At 39.1% G+C, this 12,023-nt stretch overlaps 1 protein-coding gene across 13 annotated transcripts in view; it reads left to right on the top strand.

The window, feature by feature from the left end:
* epb41a (erythrocyte membrane protein band 4.1a) overlaps window positions 1-11,594 on the top strand; it is a 55,346-nt gene extending 43,752 nt beyond the window's left edge. For 5 of the 13 annotated variants that reach the window (XM_081716252.1, XM_081716258.1, XM_081716253.1 and 2 more), the window contains one exon: window positions 1,670-3,688. The gene's annotated coding sequence lies outside the window, so the exon portion shown is untranslated. Of the gene's footprint in view, window positions 1-1,669; window positions 3,690-8,545 lie in introns of those variants that run through there. The other 8 variants (XM_081716261.1, XM_081716260.1, XM_081716257.1 and 5 more) reach the window with 4 other exon arrangements.
* Window positions 11,595-12,023: the final 429 nt, after the last annotated feature.

Raw genomic sequence — 12,023 nt, 5'->3', positions numbered from 1 at the left:
CAACTGAAATAAAATGGATTTTACCAGTGCTGCTGACATTCCTTTGCTGCAGATTTGTCATTATACTGTGTTTAATAAACCAAATCATAAATATAATTAAATATAATTCAAATGTAATTCGTTGACATTAACCCAAACTCATCATTTCTTACAGTTACATTTTACACTTGTTTTTTTCTTTTTTTAGCCCCACTTTTAAATCACCTCTTTATCATCATTACTCTGGAGTCATCTTAGCTGATACCTGAGCTTTACCTGCTCAGCCTGCAGAGTAATGTCCCAGGGTTCATTTAGAAATGATGGCACATGCACAGTACAGTCATGTGAAGCTTGGTCCCTTTCAGTGTTAAAAAAGTGTTCTCTTATGTACCGTAGTAACAACAAAGCCTTTTTCATTTCATTTTCACCGCTTGCAATGGAGTCCACACATCCTCCCTGAGATGCCATGTGTGCACAGTCGCCTGACTAAGCACCCTCAACTCTTGGGTCATCATATCTGTTTTCATGCTTCCTGTTCAATGTTTGGAGGCTTCTTATGTGTGAATTAAAGTGCCCATCCCTCTGTCTCTCCCTGTGTCTCTTTCATTCTGTCTCTCTCTCTCTCTCTCTCACACTTCATTCCTCTTTCAGTATATAAATCTTGGTTAACAGTGGCTGTGTTGCATAGATTAACTGTAATGCTATATATCTGTAGCAGTTGTAACCCCTTCAGTTTCCCTGATGCCCACAGTATAATCACTCAGACTGAAGTCTTATGTAAACTGGAGGCCTAAAAGTGTATGGTATGTATCTAAATCTAAACCCTCCTGAGAGATAGGGTAGGATATAATAAGAGGATAGTACTGGCTAGATTAGGAGACTCAGTCTGCTCAAAATATTAAAAAGCAAGCCAAGTTCATTTGATGAGCAAATAACAGACATGGAAACTATGAAGAAAGAACCCATTTTGGATAGTGTTCTAAGTTTTCCAAGAACCACACAGAGCCGTGTAACCCAGTGCTTGTAAATCCTGATTAGGAGTGGAGAAATGTAAGAGCACCGCTATTAAAATGCCCTGAGTCCTGAGGTCTTGGCATTGTGCCATGGTCCTTCCATGTTTTAACTATCTGTCCTCATGTCCTCAGGTCACCTCAGGTCCATTTTAATGCAGCAAAATCCAGAAAGAAGGAGGGAAAAAGATTTGGTGGTAGTGGACCCATGTGTGTGTAATTGTAGAGTTGTTTGTGTGAGCATCAGTGTGTCTGGTGCTGTTTAGTGCCCTGACAGGGTGGTATGTATACACTGAACTCCCTGGAGATGATGGGAAAGGTTAGCCCTGTTCTGCATGCTGGGACATGGCTCTGGCTGACTTCCCCTTTCCATCAAACCTGCTTTGTTTACTTTAGGGCTTTACTCTCAGGATGTGCAGAGACCTTTGTTACTCACTCACTACTCTCCAGCTTTTCCTGTTGTCCCAGTAAGGCCTGCATTGTCCCACTGCCCTGACCCAGAGTGTACATGGCACACATTACTGTTTACCACACCCCCCCCACCCCATCCTCAGTCACCACATCTGTAAACTATTTTTGGTCTGTTTCTTTCTGCTTTGTCTGAAAGTGCAGTTGAGTTGTTTTGTTTTTAGTTATTCTGATTTACATCTGACCACTTTGATCTGGCTATGCATGTGCAGGGGCAAAATAAACCTGGAACCACTTGGCAATGTGGATGTGAAAATGACCACAGCCCTGCTTCCCCAACTCCTCCGTCTCCTCTCACTCAGCGTTCTGACCACCATACAGACCTACTTACCTCAGAGACATGCACCTTTTCTACAGAAGGCTGTTACTAATCCACACACACTTTGTTTCTCAAGCACTCCACTGCTCCACACTGCCTTCCTCTGATCCCAAACCCTGGAAGTCAAGCAAACATAAAGCATGTCACTGCAAGCTGAGCCCCAAGATCCTCAGACTCTGTAGAGAAGAACAGCATTCTGTCCAGGAGGAGGTCATCCACAGGCCATCTGCAAGCAGCTCCCATGGACTACACTTAGTGCCTACATCTGACATCTGCATGGTACCCACTCATTCTCTGATGTCTTTCTAGACATCTTGTCACTGACTGATTCATCTCCAAATATTTCCTAATACATAAATTTATATGGAATTTTCAAGACAGATATCAGTGGGTTTGATCATATGATATTGGTGAAAAAATTAAGGATGTTTTTTGTTTGGGGAGGGGGCAGTAAACTGGACAAATAATTTAACGTAGATTTAGGATTCATCACATGGGGCAAGGAAGTATCTCTCATCATCCAATCAAATTGTGGTTTCCACAAGCAAATACATGTATTATGTTTTTCTTATGTAAAATGTCATTAATGTAGCCTTGTTTTTGTGTAAAAAAAAAAAAAAAAAGTTATTTTACTAAAAACAGGGAGCTAATGCAATTTTTTCCTCATCTTTTAAAGATATGAATATTACTTTGTGAATGTTGTCATTATGTTTTTTGCTGTTGTCTCTTTAGTTGTTCCCATCATATAATTTTTGTCAAAGTAGAAGGGGGCTGTGTTGGGGTGGGAGCAAACTGTTGTTATAACTATATTCTATTTTATTTGTATTTATTTTCAGCCATTTTATATTGTGTGTGTGTGTGTGTGTGTATTCAGCATTGTAGATGACCTGCTCTTTTAAAAGCAGGGTCAATGTAGTCTGATGTTTTTGTATTAGATGTAAAAAAGCATTCCAGTCACCAGCTACAGTTTATTCTCTTTTTACTGGGAGTTGCAGAGACAGGTTTTTGTCTCACTTCCATTTTCAGCATATTTCTACTTTTCTACCAAAGGGGGCAGTAGGTTCTCATGCACAGATGGCACAGATAGATAAAAAGCCTCAAAGCATAAATAACCATTCACACTTCAGCTAAACTAGGATTAGAAGTATTAGAATCTATCAAGCAGAGTAAATAGATTCATAAAGTAACTGAAAGGTGCTCAGAATTACTTTCTTGTAAAAGGTTTATTATCTTCAGGATTTCTATTTTGTGATCAAATACATTAATTTATATTGACTTCTAATAACTCTCAGTCCATAAAACTTGAATGTGATATGCAGATGTTATAAATATGAAGTTGTGCAAATGCATCTGTTTCTGTGACATGGACTACTGCCCCTTAAAATAAACCACTATCATTTTAAAGAATCCAGCACATACAGTTTTAAAATGTCTATTTTAAAACCCTTTTATAATAGTAAATAGTACTCTGCAAAGAGGTGTAATGTGCCTCTTTCAGTGTGGTCCTTCTGTTGTGGCACTCTTTTTGTTTCTGCTAGAGTGGAGAGAGAGGCAAGTCCTGCTTTTTAAATCTCAGATTATTGTTGTTTAGCTCATCTCTCCCTGCTATCACTGAGAAAGAATGCAACTGTAAAATACACCATGCACTCAATAAACTCAAACTTAGACTCATTGTTTACCTCCAAACAGTCTCATGAGAACAGTGTTGGGTTCCTATCCCCATCTATCTATCCTGCTTTGTGGAGTATTTTTGTTTGTTTGTTTTTTTACTGTAGAGCTGCACACAGTGTATGAATGTGTGGATGGCAGATGAAGGTGTAGGTGCCTTGCACAGGTTGTGCTTACTGTCTGCCTCCTTGACAGGATGTTGAGAAGAAATATGTATATGTGTGTGTGTGTATGTGATATATATATATATATATATATATATATATATATGTATGTATCACACATATATATCACACACACACACACATATATATATATATATATATATATATATATATATATATATATATATATATATATATATATATATATATATATATATATATAAGCTAACCTGAGACAGAGGAAACCATGATCTACAAATGTGTTAATGTCTGCCATAACAGTGAGATTACTCATAGTCTTTACAAATGACAGAGTGACAGCATCAACTGTGCGGTGAAGACAGTGGGGGAAAGACATAGAGCTCCATTTCTCAGCCCATTACTGATGTACTGATTACATAATGCTGTTCTAGAGATGGGTGGTAATAGTGGATGTTGTGAGGATATTTGGTTGGAATAGGGTGTCTTGGAGGATGTTGTGTTGTTGATTCTCTAAGAATACAGTTGTTTTTCATCTCTGTAGATGCCTTTACACTGAAGAACAGGTCAACCCACTATTAAATGTATGATGGAGGCTATGCTTTCTGACAGATAGATGACTTCACACCATAGATGGGTTTTTTTGTGGTTGTGTTTTATTGACTGTTAATGGTAACATGTATTGGCTTGCCAGCTAACACACATCAGTGAGACATTTTAAGCCCTTTACAAAGGTGCCGTCACTCAGTGTTCCTTGGGTAATTAGTTTTTCTATGTTTTTCTTAGAGTCCTTATTTTCCTGCCACCAATTAATGTAGCTCCAAAGGTCAGCTCTGAGGCTGCAGAGTGGTCATTGTAGCATTATTTCTACCTGCAGTCAATAATATCAGAGGCAGTCTCACACATGAATGTCAGATAGCAAGATGAAATTGATGAAACGTTTAACTGCAGTAAATAAGACCTGTCAGTTTTCAAAGGCAGGCAGTATCTCACTCAGCTAAACCACCATCTTAACCTTACCTCAGGAAAAACAAACCAAAATGAAATCCAACAAAACAGAAACTGCAATCGTTTGCTAGGCCTGCGGATGGCTCCACAGCTAGTGTGATTGCTTGGTATGAAACTACACCTTGATTAACCAAGTCTGAATTTTATCAAGCTCTTTTTGCAAAGGTGTGGAAATAGAATAGGCAGTCTCCAGTGGAATGATGAATAATATTTAAAACACAAGCAAGAGTTTCTCAGGAATAAGGTCCACAAGGTTAAAGCAATGTAAGGGTCCTGTGTAAGGAACAAGCAGGGCTGACAGGCCTTAGATTCACATTCAAGAATACACTGAACAAAATCATTATTATTTATTACACCAGCTGGTCCACCATATGTGGACCTCGCCAGGCATGAAATCCAAATCCCATGGAGTATATTTGTAAGTGTCTTTGCAAAATTCCAGTGCATTTGTTTTTTTTCTGTTTAGAGTTCTTGTTAACATGTCTTGGGATACTATTCAGTGCCAGGTTTGCTGATAAGCAATTAACTTTACTTAACTGGTTACTTTCACATGTGAAAACAATATGTGTTTGCTGTATTATGGTAAGGATGTAACTTTGGAGGTTAAACTTTTTAAAGCTCGGACTGGAGCTAGAAATACTTTTGTTAAATGGTTTTCATTTCTTTTTCTTTCTGTAATTTCTTTTTGGTCTTGAGTAAATTATTTTTGTGATTTTCGATCTTTGTGGAGATATTTTACAATTGAGTTCATTTCCAGAAACTCTTTGGGCCCTCATAGTGCGGTTTGTGAGAAACATTAGGAAGACTGACTGATATATAGCTCAGTGTAAAAAAATTACATGTAAGTGTTAAGCCATCTTAATATGAAGTCTTTCCCTCATAAATTAGTCTTTTTCATTGTTTTCCACTGTAATTCCTCTCCAAACTTTACATTTGTGATGCAGACATTCCCACAATGTAACAGTGGTTCTGGTGTAGATACCAGGGTTTGTCTTTCCAACTCTGCATGCTGTTCCTCAGCTCTGTGCCAGAACCTCTCCCAGATCATCACCCCACCCTGCAGCTCATCAGTACACGCATTATGCCTGTTCAAATACTACACTTTTTTTTACCCTGTTTGCTATGATGTTTATGTTCTCCTACTTATGTACTTACAGTGGTGTGAAAAAGTGTTTGCCCCCTTCCTGATATTTTTTTGTTTGTCACACTTAAATATTTCAGATCATCTAACAAATTTAAATATTAGACAAACATAACACAAGTAAACACAAAATGCTGTTAAATGAAGGTTTAAATGAAGGTTTTTAAACCTACATGGCCCTGTGTGGAAAAAGTGATTGCCCCCCCCTGCCATTAAAACATAAATTAACTGTGGTTTATCACATCTTTGGAAAGCTGAGTTCAATTTCTGTAGCCATACCCAGGCCTGAGTACTGCCACACCTGTTCTCAATGAAGAAATCACTTAAATAGGACCTGCCTGACAAAATGAAGTAGACCCAAAGATCCTCAAAAGTTAGACAGCATACTGCGAGCCAAAGAAATTCAGGAACAAATGAGATACAAAGTAATTGAGATCTATCAGTCTTGAAAACGTTATAAAGCCATTTCTAAAACTTTGGGACTCCAGCGAACCACAGTGAGAGCCATTATCCACAAATGGCAAAAACATGGAACAGTTGTGAACCTTCTCTGGAGTGACCAGCTGACCAAAATTTCCCCAAGAGCACAGCGACCCCTCATCCTAGAAGTCACAAAAGTCCCCACAACAACATCCAAACAACTGCTGGCCTCACTTGCCTCAGTTAAGGCCAGTGTTCATGACTCCACCATAAGAAAGAGACTGGGCAAAAATGGCCTGCATGGCAGAGTTCCAAGATGAAAACCGCTGCTGAGCAAAAAGAACATAAAGGCTCATCTCAGTTTTGCCAGAAAACATCTTGATGATCCCTAAAACTTTTGGGAAAATACTCTGTGGACTGACGAGACAAAAGTTGAACTTTTTGGAAGGTGTGTGTCCCATTACATCTGGTGTAATAGTAACACAGAATTTCAGAAAAGGAACATCAAACCAACAGTAAAATATGGAGGTGGTAGTGTGATGGTCTGGGGCTGTTTTGCTGCTTCAGGACCTGGAAGACTTGCTGTGGTAAATGGAACCATGAATTCTGCTGTCTACCAAAAAATCCTGAAGGAGAATGTCCGGCCATCTGTTTGTGACCTCAAGCTGAAGTGCATTTGGGTTCTGCAGCAGGACAATGATCCAAAACACCCCTGCAAGTCTACCTTTGAATGGCTTAAGAAAAACAAAATGAAGACTTTGGAATGGCCTAGTCAAAGTCCTGACCTGATGCTGTGGCATGACCTTAAAAAGGCGGTTCATGCTCGAAAACTGTCCATTGTGGCCGAATTACAGCAAAGATGAGTGGGCCAAAATTCCTCCACAGTGCTGTAAAAGACTCATTGCCGGTTATCGCAAACGCTTGGATTTGTTTCTGCTGCTAAGGGTGGCCCAGCCAGGTTTATGGTGCAGTCACTTTTTCACACAGGGCAAAGTCGGTTTGGATTCTTTTTCTCTTAATAATAAAAACTTTCATTTAAAAACTGCATTTTGTGTTTACTTGTGTTCTTTGTCTATTATTTAAATTTGTTTGATCTGAAACATTTAAGTGTGACAAACATGCAAAAAATTAGATATTAGGAAGGGGGCAAACACTTTTTCCCACCACTGTATGTCCTTGTCCCAACCCCCCCCCCCCCCCCCCCCAAAAAAAAAACAAACAAAAAAAACAAACAAACAGAAAAGAAGTTTATTTGAATTAATGCAAGACGTTCTTTCATAACATGACATAGCTTCAACGAAAAGATTTGTGCTTGTCCGGTGAATCTAAACCAGAGGTTTGTCTGTACAGATAATGTATTTCTAAGGGCTTCAAACCAGAACAGCCAGAAATGCAACCAATTGGCAAGGCGAGGCCATTGAAATGTGAACACTATCTCTCTGGCTTTTCAGAATCAAACCAACCCAGTTTAGCTTTGCTGATTGTAGTTGTTGCTTTACTCAATGTGTAGTTTGTTTTAATAAAAACAAAGGCTGTGTACAAACACTGTAGGTCTTGTAATGTGTGTAGGCAAATAAATAGGCAATAAATAGGCCAATAAAATCACTAAATGTATTTCAATTTCATTTTATTTATTTAAGTTCTGTTCAATAGTCTTTTATTTTGAGTTCAATAACTTTTACTCAAGCACAGATCACTGTGCGCCACTATAGGAAACCAGTGAAGGAAAGGCAGCAGTATTCATTTATGTAGCTAAATCGGCTGATATACCTGAGGCCCTGTCAGTCAATGTGAAGTCAGAAAAATTAGCTTGTACTCTTTTAAGATGAGGTCAGCAGTGCTTAGTTAATTCTTGCAGTGTTGCATTTGGTCAGTCTTTTTCTGAATTTCAACACCCTGCACATATATACAGCACAGATATTTGTAGACGCCCGGCAAAAAAATAAGTATTTGGAATTGTGTGTTCAGGGTCATAAAGACCTGTCACACAAATATTATTCATGTAGCTTTTCATGCTTTATGATAAGTGTGTCAAAGGGCCCTCCTTATGTCCAAATATAACCAGAAGCATTTGCTTGAGATTTGATGTAGAATTACACTACATGTTGTGTATAGCTGCTGTAGGAAGCCTTAAAGCCTAAAAAAGAACACAGCAGCTTTCTCTCTATGTAGGAAAGTCAAGGCTTGCTGCTCTCTTTCCCCCATACTGGAATTTGTTTAAAAGAAATGGCATATAGAGAAGCAGTGCTCTCACTCTCTCAATCTCTCTGTCCCTCTTTCTGCCTCTTTGTCTCCCTCTCTCTGTCTCTTTCTTTTTGGCCCCCCTTTGATTGCATTGCATGTCAAACACTGATGGTTACTCTCCTTTTTTCTTTCCCTGCTTGTTCAGTCCTCTCCTCCTTTCTTCCTCCCTTCTGTTCGCTGTCAGGCCGTCGGAACCCCTGCACTGCGCTTATCTTGGCCATCTCTCCAGGGCTCTGATTGGTGACTGTGTGAATTGTCTTGTAGAGACAACCCCTGTACTCTCTGGAGATTTCCCATGATGACATCATCAATTTAATACAGACTTTTTTTTATGGAATTCCTGGCATGATTTGCTCATGGTTCAGGAACATTTTCATATTAACTTTGCCATTTTGGATTGGGTTGTTTGCAGAGTTTTTGCTGTATTTACCTGATTTAAATACTCAAGTCATCAATTGCCCTACTTATTATTCATTTTTCAAATAGCAGATTGGAATAAATTAAGGCTATAAGTGAAGTTTTTTTTTTGTTTTTTTGTTTTTACATAAATTGATATAAATGTCAACAAAGAACACTGGGTTCATAACTAGGCTGTAATATCTTTAGTTGTTTAGGTGTTCAAGTAATAGATTACGGTAGACTTATTGTATATGCATATTCTACGAAGCAGTTTGACGGCAGCAGTATCTTGGGTTGGTAAGGCATCAGCTCTTAAATGGGAATATCTCATTACTTGTTTTCTACCCCAGAAGTAGAATGAGGCCTGAAAAAGCCATTTTGCCTCAGTTTGAATTAAGTTACGATCTTTCCATCATAAGTGTGAGCTCAAGTGTAAGTTTCTGTTCATCTGTTTTAATTTACTGATGGCATGTCTGCTTTAATATCTTAATGCTGCACTCGTTCAGTTTTCAGTTAATAAAATTATAAGTCATTGATATCCCAGTGTGAGATTTTGTGAACTCCTGTGTGCATTCGTATTCCAGCTACAGTTATAGTAAGAGATTTCTAGCTTGTGTTTCTACAGTGTTATTATCCATTTCCCTCTGATTGATTGCACTCTCAGTATCTACAACTGTTCCCTCTCTGCTGTGTCACTAAGGTGACCCCCCAGTGGCAGCAGCCATTCCTTTTAGCATAATACCATGACATCACCACGCTATGGCTCTAGTTCCAAGTGAATCATTACCCTCGCTCCTAACATGTATGTTCAGCAGTCTGCATCGCTCTAATCATATAAAAGCAGTATGACTGCAGAGCTGGAGTTACACTGCAGGTTTGATACCGGTTGAATTCAGAGTTCTAGCACTGTTCAGCAACACCGTTATGATTTTGCCGACACTGAGCAACATGTCAGCTTGATTAGAGTGTGTGTGTAAGGCTGTGTTGCCGTATAATGGCCTGTTCATCCCTGCTACTATATAGTTCCTAGTCCTTCTAGTATTACCTTTGGAGTTTAACTCGGCCACAGACCAGTCCTCTTTCAGACTTAACTGCTGACCCATGTAGCACAGGTCGATCGCCCTGGCGACCTGACCAAATGTAACTGGAATTCAAACAAATGTGGGAGACAACACTACATGGCCCGGAGGGTTAAATTAATCTGCAGCCAGCTGCTCATTGTTACATGTTGGTGCTCTCCTCTTGAAAGGCTAGAGTAAGGCACAGAGAAATTAAGAAGGGCATTTAGGAGTCATGATTAGGAGTGACTGGAATGTTTGGGATGTGTGCTGGGGGGTGGCGGGTGTGTGTGGGATCCGCACTGTTAAACTTTCAAATTGCCTGGCACTGAAGGCATCCAAATATGTGCGCACTGCATGCTGCTTCCCTGTGCTTGAGCTGGAAAGGGAACTGGGCAGATGAGCCTTGAGGCCTATGGAGTGAGTCAGCTCTCTCATTAAGACTTTTTGGTGCAATTTGGAGAGTTTATGTTCACTGTATATGTATATGTTTTCTTTCATTTTGAGGGCATAACTATATTTTGTTTAAAAACATATTTATTTGCATAATCATTTGAGTGTGTGTGTTTGATACACCTCTGTTGGTGTCATTCCGTCCAGCGCTATGCTGCCTCTTCCTGACAGCGTTGTCATGTAGAGTTAGTATTATCACCCATTCCAGGTCTTGCCATCAGTAGCGGTGTGTGTATTTTTTATCACAGAAAACCAGGTCATTTCTGTGTCTCCTTTTTCTTGGCAACCATCCAACAACCAACAAAAGCTCTGACCCATCTGGACCTCAGATGTTACTACAGTATTGGACTGTGTCTGCCAGCTTGTAACCAACTTGTGTTGCATGTCTTTGTGTCTTTATGAACTATCTGGTTTTTTTTTTTCCTTTTTGTTCTTTCGCCTACTTTCAGTCCTTCTTTCGTTTCCCAACTCTAGCATCATCCGATCTGGCGCTGGCAGTGGAAACTCCATTTCCCAAGGGTTTTTGAGTCAAGCTAATGTGGATTGTGAAGTGATGTGATTCAGAGTTTTGTTCAAGGTTGCAAGCTTGCATAAAGACCACTGAGAATTACGGATTTTTCAGTATGTGGCTTTTTACCTCTTTTTTTGTGTGTGTATACATGCAATTATTATCAATACTGTCAGCACTGTCTGTTGTCAAAATGCATGGTTCAGAAATTGTGAACTTATTTATAGTTTGTATGTATAAACTATAAACTTGCCCATATAATTTTGTCATTCAGTAGTTTAAAACATTATAGCATTCTAGGTGTTCATAATTGTAAATCACACAAATCTGGCTTGTGTGCTGAGTCAATAGTGGAGTGCCCTTGGTACTAAAAATCCCTTAATCTGTTCCCTGACTTGCTGTAAATCTCTAGTTGATTGAAAATTCCAGCTTCTTTTTGTTATGTGTAGCTCCATGTTAGACTGGCCCAGTTGAGAAATCTGCTCAGCACATCATTGCCTCTACAATTGGTCATACCAAAACAAAAACAAAATCCAAAACAGCATCCTGAAGTTTTGCCCTGGGAACCCATGGAAGACTATTATTAGATGCAAATTACATATATTGACAGTCTGTTAGATTGTTATTAGATTAAAGTTGTTAATCCACTGAGCACATTCTCATCCCATTTAATAATAGCTGATGAATTGCCTAGAGGAAATTATTTTAAAGGAATTTGTTAGAAGCTGTACGGGGAAGAGCCATGTTACTGTTTAGAGAGCTGTGCAGAGGATGTTATTACCATAAATAAAATGTATGAAAATATACATTAGGTTAAATATACTTAGTTTTTATTGTCAAGTGGATGTATTCTTATTCATCACTTATGTGTTGTAGAAAGTGTGTTGTGAAATGCTAACTTCATATTGCTATGCATCAAAACTCATTGCTTGCTCTGTTTTTCTCAACGAGACTGTCTCCATCTGCACATCCGGTGGGTTCAAAGTGTAGTCATCCTCCATTTGTCATCATTTTAGACCAGAACATGCACAGATACCTCATGTAGGTGGCGTCTTAAATCAGCATACCGGGCTTCTTTCCCAAAATATACTAGTCAGCAGGCATCTCACTGAATGTGTGTTGCCTTGTGAGTGTGCTCTTGGAGCCAAGATATTTTTCACCCACTACCTTCACACTACAGGGAGAGAGCATGTCCTTTCTTCCAT

This window comes from Electrophorus electricus, chromosome 6 (genome assembly GCF_041902795.1).
Source record: "Electrophorus electricus isolate QZ-2024a chromosome 6, ASM4190279v1, whole genome shotgun sequence".
NCBI lineage: Eukaryota > Metazoa > Chordata > Actinopteri > Gymnotiformes > Gymnotidae > Electrophorus > Electrophorus electricus.
The sequence above is the reverse complement of the archived record's forward strand: the minus strand, read 5'-3'. Positions and strand labels throughout refer to the sequence as shown.